Source organism: Amphibalanus amphitrite, unplaced genomic scaffold, assembly GCF_019059575.1.
Source record: "Amphibalanus amphitrite isolate SeventyFive unplaced genomic scaffold, NRLGWU_Aamphi_draft 001072F_arrow, whole genome shotgun sequence".
Classification (NCBI taxonomy): Eukaryota; Metazoa; Arthropoda; class Thecostraca; order Balanomorpha; family Balanidae; genus Amphibalanus; species Amphibalanus amphitrite.
In genome coordinates this window covers 71,136-85,639 of record NW_024882566.1, presented here as the reverse complement: position 1 = coordinate 85,639, position 14,504 = coordinate 71,136, and the positions used below count along the sequence as shown (strand labels likewise).

Below are 14,504 nucleotides of genomic sequence, written 5' to 3'. Positions count from 1 at the left end.
TTCGCGAATATCTCAAAAACGGCGGCGCGGAGCGCCGCCGTTTTTGGTACACCTTATCATACATCGATTCTACACATGTTGTAAAAATTTCAGACCAAGGCCATTCAAGGTCAGGTCACCAGATCACTTGAAGTGACCTCACCTCATAAAAAGTTTCAATGTATGTCATAGCTACACCGAGTGACCGATCGCTTTGAAACTTTCAGCGATTGCTAAGAGCAATAGCATGTACAAAACGTATATCTCAGAATTTTGATATCGATGACCTAAGGTCAGGTCAATTTTGCGACCTCCCCATTATAAGTCAATGGGAGAAAATTGAAATGCGCCTCTTTTGGACGAAAGACATTTTCACACAACACTCCCAAACACTGAATTACAAGTGGTTTAGACACACTTAACATGAAAATGGTGTCCGTGACCCCTGTTTATGCCCTGAGGTCATCTTAGGTCACGAATGGTATCTAACAGTTTTTCGCAAATAACTTTTGATAGAGGCATGCTAGAGCGATGAAAACGCCTTAGATGTGTTCAGCTCGACGATACGAATCGACTGATATGCAACATGACCCTTTCAGGTCAGGTCATGACCTTGACCTGAGGTCAAATTTTCAAGTTGACCTTTCAAGGTCAAGTTATAGTTCATTCGATGCGTCTTGACGAGAGGAACACGATGTCGGTAAAAGTAAGCTCGTGCAAGGCTTGGGTCAAAAGTTATTGCAGAAAAACTGTTTCCGAAAAAATCGGCTATTTTTGCAGTTTTTGCTCCCTGCAGGCAAAACCGTTGACGTTAGGTCAAATCTGAGAGAATTGCTCAGAAAGGGCGTTAATAGGGCTATCGAATGCGCTTTTCCGCGGCGCTGTAGCTCTATTGGTTCCCGAGTTATGCGTTGGTATCTTGGAAATTGTCGACATTCGACCTGGAAACCGGCGAAATTTTGCCTTCAATGACCTCTGGTGACCTGACCTTTGACCTGACCAAAAAAAAATGACCGAAGTGATTTCGTCATTATTTTTGACGCTCTTTCGAACGCCGCCTTCCGCGTATCGCTACGTGGCCCAGGAGCCGAGTTAGAAGGGGGGGGGGTGTTCAGACACCCCCCCCCCCCCCACCCAGCAGGGCGTGGAAATCCAGGCCCCCCAGCCGGGCGCGGGTTAACTCTGAATGTTGAGATATCGATAGCCCTGTGTAGTAACATGGCTGGTAGGTATGTAAACTGGGTGTGTCGCCCCCCTCTGGCAAAGATCTCATTAAGCAATATTTCCCTGTTCGGTCTTCACCTTCGGGCTGCAGTGACGTCACAAGGCAATATTAGCGTCGCAAAATCGTGACCACAGCCGGCCGGCCGGCCGCTCATACTCAGAAATTTCCGTTAATCTAAGGAAAGACTCCGCTCGCTTCGCTCGCTCCGTAACCACTGGACGTATTAACACGAAACTTGCAATCAATACCTTCGGCTGCATCAATCACTTTGCCATCTTGTTTGCAATTAAAGTTTCGCAGCTAACATAAGTCGGCCGGAAATGACATCAAAGTGACGTCATGCTCGGCTGTTTTTGATTAAGAGCATTGAACCACGGCAGTCGCTCTCAAGAGCTGAGTTTTTTAAGCTAGGTCCAATTTCTTAGCGAGAGGACTCAAAATATGAAGGGCTATCAAACTGCTATCCTGGATTTAAAAGGCTAAAGATTTTCAGAGGTGTACATACCAGTAAAACGCCTTTTGGGCGAAGAACGAGCGAGCGAGATAGTGAGCCCTGCACGTGCGGAAGGGCGAGATGGTGCTTCCAGCGGGCTTGTGCAAAGCACCCTTCTAACCGGTCGCTAGCGGTGTGCCAAATTTGAACGCAATCGGCCCAGCCGTTCCTGAGATCTGGAAGCGGCATTCTGCACGTGCGCACGTGCAAACGGGGTCCAAAATGACTTTTGCACGGCACCCTACTAACTGGTCCCCAACCGTGTACCAAATTTGAGCGCAATCGGCCCAGCCGTTCTCGAGATCTGGAAACGCCCCCTGCACGTGCGCACGTGCAGTAGCACCCTAACCGCAACACATGGGAATGCATTGCCTGGTGGGTGCCTACCTGTATGCAAACTTTCAGCGAAATCGCCCCAGTAATTACCGAGTTACTGAAATGGGAACAAATTTGGCACCTCTTATTGTTGTATTTTGCACGTGCACTGGGGGTGACCCACATACATCGAAAGTATCCTACTTTGGGTAGAAGGGATGCTGCTACCCTACAAAATATACCGCAAGTCAATCGCCCAAGCGGCTGCTGAGATATGAGCCTCTCAAAATCACTGCTTTTGCAAAACAGCTTGAACACCCTTGACTTTTCACGTGGCACGTGCCGCGACGGTCACTGAGATGTTTCAAAAGTAGTCAATTACGGGGTAGAAGGGATGGGGCTACCCAACAAAAAAGACCGCAGGCCAATCGGTCCAGCGGTTGCTGAGATATAAGCCTCTCAAAAGCGTTACGGGCCGGGCCGGGCCGGGCCGGGCCGGGCCGGGCCGGGCCGGGCCGGGCCGGGCCGCTCATACTGAGATTTTTCCGTTATATTGAAAAGACTCACTTCGCTCGCTGCGCTCGCTCGCTCGTAATAAAATGTCAAAAATTATATGTTTTTCATATAAGTTTTTTACTTTTTGAAAAAGCGGTATTAGGGTATGTGATGGAACGCATACCGATGATCTACTCGAGGAAATTTGTTCCGATATCTTTATACCTCGCTTTGTAGTTAATTTTTTAACAATGTCAATTTTCATATAAATTTTTAGTACATTTTCAACATCGCGCACCGATGTTAATAGCTTTATCGTGTTCCTGAGCTCAAACTGAATCTGACTTTTTCTTTGAAAAATCTCCACCTCAAATTTTGACCTTTTTGGCCTGAAAGTGACCTGACCTCAGCTTTATCCAGCTGAAAATGGCCTCAAATGACACGACCGACACTGTTTTCGAGATCTATGGCTGAATAGACCATCAAAACATGTGTCAGGCGACCGATGCATCCTATGAAATTTCCGTGACCTAGAATGATCTGGCCTTGATTTGAAAAAAAAATCGAAATACAAGTTTGTTGCCGTCAGGGTACCTATAAAATGAAGTAAAAATGAGCCTGATCTTACTTGTTAGCCGGGGTTCAGAGCCCAAATTGTGAACAAGCCAAAATGTTGATAATTTTTTACTTTGACCTGACCTTTGACTTTATCGGTGACTTCGAGGTCAATAGAGTTAGGTTTCGATCGACAGTTTGTCCGGGGTAATCAGATACCGTTTGAATTTATAACATCGGGCCAGTAGTTTCGGAGATAGAAAGGGGGCTCGGTAGTTCCCCAGTCAGTCGGCAGTTCCCCTTCCCCCCAGTCAGCCGTGAGCCGCGTTGTGGAAAATGCCCCTGTCAAAGAGAAGAGCCAGGCACCAACCCTAGCCAGGCAAGGATTGATCTTGGTCGCTGGTGTGCGTTTTCTGAGATATTCTTTGCAAAAATATGAGGAATGATTTGTTTTGCTTGAAAAATTCATTGATTCATTTCATTTTCTTTGCTTAGTACGAGGACTGTTGCCCTATCGTAGCCCAATAGGGTGAGGCTGGGGACGTTTTCTGGCCATGCAGCGACACACGAAAAGCGTTGTAAAAAGATTCGTCAGAAGTCGTTGTCAAATAACTTTACATAGGCCAGGTCGAAAGTCACGTTACCGGGGTCATCGATGGATAAAGTGTTTCAACTTTTAGTTCTTAGACAAATTAACCCGCGCCCTGCTGGGGGGGGGGGTGTTTGAACACCCCCCTTGTGGTTTTTCGCGAATATCTCAAAAACGGCGGCGCAGAGCGCCGCCGTTTTTGGTACACCTTTTCATACATCAATTCTACACATGTTGTAAAAATTTCAGACCAAGGTCATTCAAGGTCAGGTCACCAGGTCACTTGAAGTGACCTCACCTCATAAAAAGTTTCAATGTCTGTCATAGCTACACCAAGTGACCGATCGCTTTGAAACTTTCAGCGATTGCTAAGAGCAATAGCATGTACAAAATGCATATCTCAGAATTTTGATATCGGTGACCTAAGGTCAGGTCAATTTTGCGACCTCCCCATTATAAGTCAATGGGAGAAAATTGAAATGCGCCTCTTTTGGACGAAAGACATTATAAACACTCCCAAACACTGAATTACAAGTGGTTTAGACACACTGAACATGAAAATGGTGTCCGTGACCCCTGTTTATGCCCTGAGGTCATCTTAGGTCACGAATGGTATCTAACAGTTTTTTTCGCAAATAACTTTTGATAGAGGCATGCTAGAGCGATGAAAACACCTTAGATGTGTTCAACTCGACGATACGGATCGACTGATATGCAACATGACCCTTTCCGGTCAGGTCATGACCTTGACTTGAGGTCAAATTTTCAAGTTGACCTTTCAAGGTCAAGTTATAGTTCATTCGATGCGTCTTGACGAGAGGAACACGATGCCGGTAAAAGTAAGCTCGTACAAAGCTTGGGTCAAAAGTTATTGCAGAAAAACTGTTTCCGAAAAATCGGCTATTTTTGCAGTTTTTGCCCCCTGCAGGCAAAACCGTTGACGTTAGGTCAAATCTGAGAGAATTACTCAGAAAGGGCGTTAATAGGGCTATCAAATGCGCTTTTCCCCGGCGCGGTAGCTCTATTGGTTCCCGAGTTATGCGTTGGCTTCTTGGAAATTGTCGACATTCGACCTGGAAATCGGCGAAATTTTGCCTTCAATGACCTCTGGTGACCTGACCTTTGACCTGACCAAAAAATTGACCGAAGTGATTTCCTCATTATTTTTGACGGTCTTTCGAACGCCGCCTTCCGCGTATCGCTACGTGGCCCAGGAGCCGAGTTAGAAGGGGGGGGGGGGTGTTCAAACACCCCCCCCAGCAGGGCGTGGAAATCCAGGACCCCCAGCCGGGCGCGGGTTAGGATTACTTCAAATAGAGAAGTCTAGATTGTCGCTGAAAAACTTATATATGATAGTCTTTCAAGTTTCACCGACATGTTCTCTCAAATTTGATGTAAGGTCAATGGTTTGGCCTCCACAGAGTAGCACCCGTCAACATTGACGGTTTTGATGGAAATAAAAAATTATCTGCTTTTGTTCTGCAATAACTTTTCCTACACAACTATTACCACATTGATTAGCATCGTATTTTTTCATATCTAGACGCATCGAAGAAACTTTGATCGTCCCTTAACCCGCGAGTTGCTGGGGGGGGGGGGGGCGTTAAACGCCCCCACTTTTTTCGCCGGGCCATAGCATAAAAACGGCGCGCCGCAGGCGCGCCAAATTTTGGATACCTGTAGGGAATTGATTGAAGTTTATTGTGACAAAGTTTCAAAAAATTCGGTCGGAAAATTTTTGAGATATCGAGGTTTTAGTGACGTCATGATTTCTGAGTTTTCGACGAAAAACGGCATACGTTCAAAAAATCATATAAAATCACAGAATAGACATACAGACATGCCGTAAACGCCATTAGACTGCCAATACCATGATCAATCAAATGGCTATCTTCGATTATTGATTATCGTTCCGCATTTTCCATAATCTTGAACTGAATCTTGGCAATTTTTCGTGACTACTTCACGACCATGATACATGAATTTCTTAAATTGAACTTTTTGAGCCAAACACGTACACATATGATAAAATGAATGTCACCATCGTGTTCTACGCCCCAAATTACCTATAAAACATGTGTCACAGGCTGCGAATATCAGTTTTGATTTTCGGGGATATGTGCCTACCCGGTTGACCTGACCTTGACCCTGACCTATGCTTGACTGACCCCTACTTGGAGCTGACACTCTTGTAGGCCTTATAAGATGGATTGTGCACCGTTTTGACAGAGGTTATGGCGAGAGGCGCCCATTGCGAAGTCCTGAAGTCCATGCTACTGAAAGCCCGATTTCAGGTGTTTGACCTGACCTTGACCCGACCTGTGACCTCAAAATTCAACTTTAAAGTACTCATCTGAAGCGTCTCGTCGCGCTCTTTCGTTTGCCGCCTCGTGCGTTTCGCTGCGCCTATTGGTTCTCGAGTTATCGGCTGGGGGCGTTTAACGCCCCCCCCCCAGCAAACGGTGGGTGGCGAAATACCCCAGCAACTGCCGGGTTAACCCGCGCCGGGCCGGTGCTCTGAGATTCCGCGCCGGGCCGGGGGGTGTCTGAACACCCCCCTTCTAACTCGGCTCCTGGGCCACGTAGCGACACGCGGTAAACGGCAATCGAAAGAACGTCCAAAATAAGGACGAAAACACTTCGGTCATTTTTTGGGTCAGGTCAAAGGTCAGGTCACCAGAGGTCACCAAAGGTCAAGTGTCCTTTATTTCAACATTTTGGAAACTGCCAACGGCTATCTCGAGAACCGATAGAGCTACAGCGCCGCGGAAAAGCGCATTCGATAGCCCTTTTACAGACCTTTCTGTGTAATGTTCTCAGATTTGACCTCAGGTCAACGGTTTAGCCTCCAGAGGGCAAAAACTCCAAAAATAGCCGTTTTTACGAAAAACGTTTTTTTCGGCAATAACTTTTGACTCAAAAGAGTCATGACATTACTGTTGTCACCATCGTGTTCCTCTCGTCGAGACGCGTCGAATGAACTATATTTTGACCTTGAAAGGTCAACTTGAAAATTTGACATCAGGTCAAGGTCATGACCTGACCGGAAAAGGTCATGTTGCAAATCAGTCGATCCGCAACGTCGAGCCGAACACATCTAAGGCGTTTTCAGCGCTCTAGCACGTCTCTATCAGAAGTTATTAGCGAAACACTGTTAGATTCTGTTCGTGACCTGAGATGACCTCGGGGACATAACGAGGGGTCACAGTTGCCATTTTCCGGTTCAGTGTGTCCATTTTACCTACATCTCGATGTTTGAGATGTCTAGAATAGCGTTCGGGCAAAACAGACGCTTTTCAATTTTCTCCCATTGACTTATAATGGAGAGGTCGCAAAATTGACCTGACCTTAGGTCAACGATATCGAAATTCCGAGATATACATTTTATAGATGATGTTGTTCTTATCAATCGCTAAAAGTTTCAAGGCAATCGATCAGTCGGTGTAGCTATGACGAGCATTCTTCTTTTTTTCTGAGGTGAGGTCACTTGGCGTGACCTGGTGACCTGACCTAAGGTGACCTGGGTCTGAAATTTTCACAACATGTGCGGAAAAGATGCACGAACAGGTGTGCCAAAAACGGCGGCGCTCCGCGCCGCCATTTTTGAGATATCTGCGAAAAACCGCAGGGGGGTGTTCAAACACCCCCCCCCCCCGGGACGGCTCGGGTTAAAATGTCACCTGAAAATCGTCCTAATCTTAGGGCTGAGACAGGAAGGTTACGACATGGATGACCTGAATACATCCAAAGTGCTTTCATCACTCAACCATACCCCTGTCAAAAGCTTTTGTGGTGATATAAAAAATGTGGTGACATACCTAACTAAAAGCAGGGGCGTAGCCAAGGGGGGGCCATAGGGGCCATGCCCCCCCCCCCCCCCTGGAGCCCAAAAGGGCCCCCATCGCGGTGTCATAAGTACGGTAAGGGGCACAATAAAAGTAGCGTTTTTTTAATTTAATTGGGCCCCCTCCAAAAAATAGTGGATGAAATCCGATGACTTTTTGGATTTTGAGGGGGTTTACCTTGGGCCCCTGTAAGTTTGGCCCCCTCGTGGAGGAAATCCTGGCTACGCCCCTGACTAAAAGGTAGCCAAGCTTTCACAAATATGTTCTGTTACATTTCACATCACACAGGTGCATTAATTCAGAGTCGCGTCTCTTTCATCGATCCTCCGATTTTCTCATTATTATAACCTACCGGTTCAGCTCAAATCCTCTCTTGCCTGTCGAGCCCGTCGGCTCTTTCCACACTCAGGTCCAGTCCTCTCACTCGCCGGAGTTCAGTTCTCGGAGGGTTCGATCCCCCAGTCACCAAAACAGCGGTCTCCAGTCTCCGCCGGCCTATCAGCGACTGGCGCCCAGCTTCATCTCGCCACTTTATCAGCCCGTGTAAAGGCCGTCCCACACTGGACCTCGCATGCGGGTTGCGGGTTTTTGGGTTTCCGGGTTTCTTCAAAATTAAATAACGCAATCTATGCTGAATGACCCACACTACCATCAAACAAGCGAGTCTGCATGTTTTTAGCTTGCGAGCTACCTTGCATCGCATTTCAAAAGTTGGTTTTAGGTCAACTTTCGATTTTCCTCGCTGCGAGGTCTGCGGGTTCTTCGAGGTCTGCGAGTTTTTCGTTGGAGTCTAATTTTGTTTCGTTATGCTGGTATTTCGACAATATGTAATTTTCTGAAGGTGTACCGGCTCCACTGCATTCATGGAGTAACTATAAGGGAACGATGTAATCACTATGAATTAGTATTATGCCCGCAAACTCAAAACCCGCAAACTCGCAACCCGCATGCGAGTTCCGGTGTGGGGCGGCCTTTAAGCCGAATGAGAAATGACAATTGTTCGGTGTAACCAGCGCCATAGTTTTCCTCTGATTATCTGGGTGAGATTATCTGTGGTTGAAGTTCTCAGTAAATACTATATACTGAGCAATATCGTAATCGAAAGAACGAACGAAAGGTTCCGAAATCGATGAACGAAAGGTTCCGTTAGTGTGTTCTGAATCCAGAGGTGAAAAAAACCTGCTACTCGCCTGCGTGCGTAGGCGACAGCCATAGGAATAAACAGACAGATTCGAGCATCTCAGTTGATGCATTTAAAGTAGATAACTAGGCCGTTTTCGCTGCAATCAGAGCTGTCTTCCCATAGAAGACCACTATGAACCACGGCACAAAAATTTAACAGCGTCGTCTCTTTGTAGACAGCTGGGGCTGAAAAATCCCGCCGGTGCGACAGCCGGTGCGTTGTGAAGCGCCATAGACAACGCAGGAAAAACGGCGACAGCGCGACAGCTCGTCCCCGCTCGTCGCCGGTTGAGCGGAGGCGGGGACCGACGCGGCCTTGGCCGCCGACGGAGTAGGGAGGGACCGGGCGACTGGGGACGGGGGACGTCACATCTGGGCCACAACTGGTGCGAGGTCCATGACCATCGGTCCTAGAAACTTGGTAGGAGCGTTGATAATTGGTCTTGACTACTGAAGCAAAGACAAGTGAATCAGTGACAACTGACAATCCTTTCGTGAGTTCTGATTGAACTGGATCAGGAAGCCAGGACGAGCTATAGGAAGTCGATCAGACCTATAGGTAAGTTTAGTGATAGTGATTTATTTTTTGTTGTGTACCTATTGAAATATGGTGATGCGTTGTGATGCCCAGAGTCTGAAATTTGAAAGATCAGTTTATTTCTAACATTCTAGCCTCATTTTCAAATTTACTTTTTGGCCTCAAAGGTGATGAGAAAACGGCAAAAAATGGTACCTTCTGTTTCAAGATGACTTGTGAAAAATTGCCGACAGCTAGACATCGCGTAGGTGACAGCTTTTGAGTTTTATTCACCTCTGTCTGAATCAATCGACGCGATGATGAGGAGCTCCATCGTCCTGCGCTTTAGGTCAAACTGAATCTAAGGCGTGTTTTTCACTTATAGATTGTGTAGTCGTTATTATATATTTTCTGCCTTTTATCGACCGAAATGGAGGAGATTTCGGAAGATTCGTTGAATGTTCATTGTGACATGTATGACTAGATAAGTGAAACTATTTTAAATATAAAGGTACTGTATTATAGAAAGCCTTCGCAAACGCGTTTCGAATATATCATCTTCAGTGCTAGCTTCCCATAATACAAAAAGAAAATGGTACAAAAGTTTACAACACATCGCAAATACACACTCTGCAATTTTTCTCACAATATCACGGGTAGAATGTTTTTATATACTTCTGGAATGCAAGACCGCAAATCGCCCCTCCTAAGGTGTAAAAGCCCCCCTTATGGTTCGTACATGACACACTTTGAATTAATGCCGACTCAAGAATTTTTCTGTGCGATCTCTTCAGACCTGATTTCACCGCACTGGCTTTATCTCACTTAGGTAGGTGACCCTCTGTTTCGGCATGTAACGTAATTGAGTTAGACAAATTATGATTTATCAAATCACGCTTGTGTTCAGTTACTCTGGTTTTAAGCCCTCTGTAAGTTTCACCGATATATACTTTTGGGCAGCCCCCACAAGGAATTTGGTAGACTACGCTGTTCGCCCTGCGCTGTCCTTCAGTTCCTCCCTTAATCATGTCACCTATTTTTGTTCCAGATTTTTCTATCAGCCTAACACCTGCCTGTTTTAACCCTTTTGCTAAGCATTGCACTTGTTCAGAGTGTGGCACAACAATGACTCGTTTGTTTTTCTGCTGTCTTTCTTCATTTTGGTTCCTTGTATTTGCTTGTTCTTTCTTCTTTCTTATGCGTTTGGCACTGTTCTTGCATCTAACAAAGTCAGGGGTCGTCATTGGCTTTTTCCTGCGCGCATACCGTATTTGCAGCGAAGAGTACATCGCAGATGAGATCAAACACATTTTCGAGGTATTTGAACGGCTCAAATACCCAAGAGCTTTTCTCATTAGATGCAAGAACAGTGCCAAACGCATAAGAAAGAAGAAAGAACAAGCAAATACAAGGAACCAAAATGAAGAAAGACAGCAGAAAAACAAACGAGTCATTGTTGTGCCACACTCTGAACAAGTGCAATGCTTAGCAAAAGGGTTAAAACAGGCAGGTGTTAGGCTGATAGAAAAATCTGGAACAAAAATAGGTGACATGATTAAGGGAGGAACTGAAGGACAGCGCAGGGCGAACAGCGTAGTCTACCAAATTCCTTGTGGGGGCTGCCCAAAAGTATATATCGGTGAAACTTACAGAGGGCTTAAAACCAGAGTAACTGAACACAAGCGTGATTTGATAAATCATAATTTGTCTAACTCAATTACGTTACATGCCGAAACAGAGGGTCACCTACCTAAGTGGGATAAAGCCAGTGCGGTGAAATCAGGTCTGAAGAGATCGCACAGAAAAATTCTTGAGTCGGCATTAATTCAAAGTGTGTCATGTACGAACCATAAGGGGGGCTTTTACACCTTAGGAGGGGCGATTTGCGGTCTTGCATTCCAGAAGTATATAAAAACATTCTACCCGTGATATTGTGAGAAAAATTGCAGAGTGTGTATTTGCGATGTGTTGTAAACTTTTGTACCATTTTCTTTTTGTATTATGGGAAGCTAGCACTGAAGATGATATATTCGAAACGCGTTTGCGAAGGCTTTCTATAATACAGTACCTTTATATTTAAAATAGTTTCACTTATCTAGTCATCGGAAGATTCGCCTACTTGACTCATAGCGAGTCAATTTTTTTTTATTTTTCCCTGCGCATTGACTTGACTCGCATTTGACAGAAGCATGCGCAGTTATAAATCTTTGACTGGGGAATTGAGGGCCTTTAAGGAGTGTTCTACATCCGATGTTACTGGCCTGATTTTCATAATTTAGCCGAGTTTTATAGCCCGGAAATAAACTATCCAGAAAAAAACAATTTCTGGGCCTGAAGTTCATTGTTTACGTTACACGTCAGCTCAAAGAAAAAATATTAATATTTAGGCATGTTTAAACTTATGGCCTGGTGACCGTCACATCAAGCTGAATTTCGGCTGAACCGCTCAGATACACGATAAGGTACTCCATAATTCAATATACCCTGCTCTGCTGGTACAGAGCCTGTAGGAAAGTTGTAAGTGCGATGTTGGAGTTAAAGGGATGGTCAGGGAAGATCACAAAATGTCAAAACATCTAGAGTCATGTATACCCAGGTCATGAGGCACGCCATGCATGGTCCATTTTGGTCTTGTAAAAAAAAAAACGAGAGTGGCGTTGAGGATCCCATCCTCAACCGATTTTATCGAAGTAAATAACGATTCAGATTGAACACGGAACAGTTTTGCAGACATCGGATCCCGTGGTTACGAGCGAGCGAGCGCAGCGAGCGAAGTGAGTCTTTTCAATATAACGGAAAAATCTCAGTATGAGCGGCCCGGCCCGGCCCGGCCCGCCCCCCCCCCCTGTAACGCTTTTGAGAGGCTTATATCTCAGCAACCGCTGGACCGATTGGCCTGCGGTCTTTTTTGCTGGGTAGCCCCATTCCTTCTACCCCGCAATTGACTACTTTTGATACATCTCAGTGACCGTCGTGGCACGTGCCACGTGAAAAGTCAAGGGTGTTCAAGCTGTTTTGCAAAAGTAGTGATTTTGAGAGGCCCATATCTCAGCAGCCGCTTGGGCGATTGTCTTGCGGTAATTTTTATAGGGTAGCTGCATCCCTTCTTCCAAAGGTCGGATATTCTTGATCTACATATGTGAGGGACCCCCACTGCACGTGCAAAATGCAAAAAGAAGAGGTGCCAAATTTGTTCCCATTTCAATAACTCGGTAATTACTGGGGCGATTTCGCTGAAACTTGGCATACAGGTAGGCACCCACCAAGCAATGCATTCCCATGTGTTGCGGTTAGGGTGCTACTGCACGTGCGCACGTGCAGGGGGCGCTCCCAGATCTCGAGAACGGCTGGGCCGATTGCGCTCAAATTTGGTACACGGTTGGGGACCAGTTAGTAGGGTGCCGTGCAAAAGTCAGTTTGGACCCATTTTGCACGTGCGCACGTGCAGAATGCCGCTTCCAGATCTCAGGAATGGCTGGGCCGATTGCGTTCAAATTTGGCACACCGCTAGCGACCGGTTAGAAGGGTGCTTTGCACAAGCCCGTTGGAAGTACCCTCTCGCCCTTGCGCACGTGCAGGGCTCACTATCTCGCTCGCTCGTTCTTCGCCCAAAAGGCGTTTCACTGGTACTAGTTCGTGCAATGGCTAACTACAATGGCTTGTATGCATTTCAGTCGTTATTTTTCTTCATTTGTAACATCTGATCCGTAGGAATTCAATATATCCTGCTTCTTGCTTTAGGATGCCTTTTCCACTAATTACGGTCGTGGCGCAAGCCACAATCCCGAAATTTGCCAAAAGATGCGATTACTCAACGTGACCCACCGACCAGACCATAGACCACTATATACCTGGACTGTGTACAGAAATTAGGGACCTGCCATTAGGGCCCTAACTTTCAAACGTTATCACAGCCAAATCACTCGCCATATGATAATGTGCTTTGGGAACCAACACCTCTAGTCAATTTGTAGTCTTTCCTATATCTTACTTTGGGCAAAAACTTAGTACCTAATAGTAGCGCAAACATTGAAAAATGAAGGACATGTTTTGCCTATTTCTTTGATGATTTAACATGGTGTGGATGATGGTTCCCAGCTCATTTTCACGAGAATTAACAAATTTTCACAGAAATGTGGCGAAGATTTTTGCAAGATTATTGTTGTTCATCATTGACATGCGGGATAGTTCTCTTTTGTCTTAAATGAAATTAATAGTTTGTGTTACTTTTGAATGCATATATGCCACATAAGTACAGTAAAATGTGCGGCTAATGATAATAACTTTAGAATATCCTCTGAACAGAATAGGGCGTGAGCAAGAGATATTCAAAGACAGTGCGTGCGACAATGTCAGTGTTCCGATTCCTGGCTGAGGCATCAATAAGAAGTTAATTACTATCTGCTCTGAAACTTTAAACGTCTTGAAATCCTGACCAATCATGGGCTCCCTGTGAGCTTTATTTCATGTTGTTACGCTCGCCGAGACCGAAAAATCGAGCCGAAGAGAGTTGTAAGAAGTGCCAGTTTTCCTCTGGTCGACATCGGCGGTCATTTCCACAATTCGATTAAGGGGATGTATGCATGTAAACATGCTGCACATTGCACATGTTTCCAGATACTGGCGGCTCCTATAATCAGTCACACAATGAAGCCAAAGGAGTTATAATAAAGTCTCGCAATTTCGTCGAGTGATGGTCCAGAACTCCAGATCGTATTGCTTGCAGAGAGCTGGCGTGCCCACATAAGCAATCTGTGTTCTGTTCGTGCATGCAAGCCATGAGTCCTGCTCTGGTCACATCTACCGAGTCACTCTCTCTTCGGCACACGTAGCCCCTAACGTGTGTTTCAAGACATCTCGACTACCATTGTAAAGGAAAACGATAGGTTTCTTCACATATTGTACGCCGAGGGCGGAAGTCACACTGTCGAGAAACACCTCAAGTTACAACGCTACGACCCGCCTTCCTTCAACACATTGGTGTGTATAGTTGAGCGAAAAACAAACATTGCAATTCATGGACAATACCGTCACTCAACGACAGCGATGCGCGAGCAGAGCTTCATCAAAATGGGAAAGATTCATGAAAATGAGAAAGATTGAGCCGCAGGAAGTAAACGCAATGTAACATTTCTCGGATCATTTCGTTTATGCAGTCAATAACCTGAAGTCATATTCGTCGATGTGTAAGATGCCTCAGCCTACATGGCTGAAAATTTCACATGTGGATATACAACTTGTACAGTAACTAAAGGCAAATGTAGCACAATAAGTAATAACTATAAGGAAGTATATTCCCGAGTGCGAGG

At 45.6% G+C, this 14,504-nt stretch overlaps 1 protein-coding gene across 2 annotated transcripts in view; it reads right to left on the bottom strand.

The window, feature by feature from the left end:
- LOC122369782 (innexin inx2-like) overlaps nucleotides 1–14,504 on the bottom strand; it is a 43,860-nt gene that overhangs the window by 22,422 nt on the left and 6,934 nt on the right. The window contains exon 1 of one of the 2 annotated variants that reach the window (XM_043344788.1): nucleotides 7,849–8,040. The exons of the other annotated variant lie outside the window; for it this stretch is intronic. The gene's annotated coding sequence lies outside the window, so the exon portion shown is untranslated. Of the gene's footprint in view, nucleotides 1–7,848; nucleotides 8,041–14,504 lie in introns of those variants that run through there. 2 annotated transcript variants of the gene reach the window in all.